The 2,500-nt window shown below is 29.9% G+C and overlaps 1 protein-coding gene across 2 annotated transcripts in view; it reads right to left on the reverse strand.

The window, feature by feature from the left end:
* LOC144972824 (sodium/calcium exchanger 1-like) overlaps positions 1-1,669 on the reverse strand; it is a 61,569-nt gene extending 59,900 nt beyond the window's left edge. For both annotated transcript variants that reach the window (XM_078914503.1, XM_078914502.1), the window contains exon 1: positions 1,536-1,669. The gene's annotated coding sequence lies outside the window, so the exon portion shown is untranslated. The remainder of the gene's footprint in view (positions 1-1,535) is intronic.
* Between the last annotated feature and the right edge of the window lie 831 nt (positions 1,670-2,500).

A 2,500-nucleotide genomic window follows, 5' to 3' on the forward strand; every position in this document is an offset into this window, starting at 1 on the left:
TATTTTGATCGTTGATGGCTCAAAAGAATTGTCTTGACCAAAGTTAAATTCCACAATACAGTAGTATAATAAATATATTAGACGACTTCATGTTCTCCTCAAATATTGGGGGTTCTCCCCTAGTACATGAAAAAAAAGGAAAAGATCTAAGGTAATATCAAGTGTTCTGAAACACCATATTTACAATCAATGAAGAATTTATTCTTATGTTTAGAATAGACCAACAGGTAGAATCGAGGATTGGCGTGTCAGTAATGATGATGAAGATAATGATGATGATGATGATGATGATGATGATGATGATGATGATGATGATGATGATAATAATAATGATACTGATAATAATAATGAGGAGTATGATGGTGATAATCATAATCATAATGATAACAATAATAATAATAATAATAATAATAATAATAATAATAATAATAATAATAATAATAATAGTAATAATAATAATGATGAGGATGATGATGATAATAATAATAATAATAATAATAATAATAATAATAATAATAATAATAATAATAATGATAATAATGATAACAATAATAATAACAATAATGATAATAATAATAATAACAACAATAATAATAATAATAGTAATAATAATAATAATGATAATAATGATAACAATAATAATAACAATAATGAAATAATAATAATAATAATAATAACAATAATGATAATAATAATAATAATAATAATACAAGTAGTAGTAGTAGTAGTAGTAGTAGTAGTAGTAGTAGTAGAGGTTGTAGTAGTAGTAGTAGCAGTAGTAGTAGTAGTAGTAGTAGTAGTAGTAGTAGTAGCGAAAGTAGGAATAATAATAATAATAATGATGATGATGATGATGATGATGATGATGATGATGATGATGATGATGATGATGATGATGATGAAGAAGAAGATAATTGATAACAGTTATAACGATAATGATGATTATGGTGATAATAATAATAATAATAATAATAATAATAATAATAATAATAATAATGATAATGATATTGATAATAATAATAATAATAATAATAATAATAATAATAATAATAATAATAATAATAATGTTAATGTTGTTGTTGGTGATGATGATGATGATGATGATGATGATGGTGATGATGATGATGATGATGATGTTGAAGATGATGATGTTGTTGATGATGATATTGATGATATAAGTGATAGAATGATAAAATTCCTCTAACTCTTTACTCCATGTGTTGAATATAAGCGGAAAGTGGTTTGCATTGAACAGCGCGTCTTATCCAAAGGGTAGAAAGTTGATGTCCTTTTCATCATACAGAAACAAAGGTGAATTCCTGCTTAACGCTTCCTATGAATGTCAATGTCTAATTTATTAACATATCGTACATCTTATGTTTTGTTCTATTTCAGGTATAGGTTATCGCTTGGTTTCAAATTAAAAGCACACTGCTCAAGGGACAACGTAAGTAAAAATATAAGATAAAAAAACGACTAAAAATTAAAGCTAAGAACAAATTTAATATAACAATAACAATGATACTTTCACATACCTTTGAATAAAAAAAAACAAACGGAATTCGATTTCAGAAACAGTAAATCCGTGAAACCATGCCTTTTAAACTGAATACATATTGCAAGCACGCGAGAAAGAAATGAAGCCACGCTGTTCTTCACTGGGAGTGATAGTGACCGATCAAGCATGAAGTGTAGCACCTGATCGGAAAGATCACACACCTTAGATCGATGACGTAAACACAACTAGCCAATGAAAGTCGACGCTTAGAGCAATACGTATCATAATATTGTCGGGTGAATGAATTGTTTGGTATGTTCCAAGAGCTTTTGTATAATTGGAATATTGTGCATGGTGTGTGATGGCCTGTTGAGTTGCCGTAATTAACCAGTTAACTGCAGTGCTCTGGAAAAAAAACCCGTATTAAAAAAATTTGGCTAGAAAACTCGACTTTCAAATATCGATTGATTCTATCTTGGCAAAAACTCTCAAACCTGGTCCTTCACAAAGTCCCAGGTTTGAGAGTTGTCTTGGATTTTTTGGGGTTTTTTTTTGTGTGTTTTTTATTTATGTGCCAAGCTGAGAGTCATTTAAATCGATCGATATTTGAAGAACGAGTTTTCTGGCCAAATTTTTAAATACGAGTTTTTCCAGAGTACGGCTAATGACTGGTTAAACAAGTGGATTGTCAAGGATTAAAACGTGGGTGTTTATGGTTTCATGTTGGAAAGAGAGAAAGAGAAAGAGAGAGAGAGAGAGAGAGAGAGAGAGAGAAGGAGAGAGATAGATAGATCGAGAGATAGATAGATAGAGAGAGAGAGAGAGAGAGAGAGAGAGATTGATAGGTCTTTAGGTCGGTAGGTAGGTAGAGATAGATAGATAGAGAGATAGAGAGATAGATAGATAGATAGATAGATAGATAGAGAGAGAGAGAGAGAGAGAGAGAGAGAGAGAGAGAGAGAGAGAGAGAGAGAGAGAGTGATAGGTCTTTAGGTCGGTAGG

This window comes from Berghia stephanieae, chromosome 5, assembly GCF_034508935.2.
Source record: "Berghia stephanieae isolate SIO BIC M18660-M18661 chromosome 5, UCSD_Bste_1.3, whole genome shotgun sequence".
Classification (NCBI taxonomy): Eukaryota; Metazoa; Mollusca; class Gastropoda; order Nudibranchia; family Aeolidiidae; genus Berghia; species Berghia stephanieae.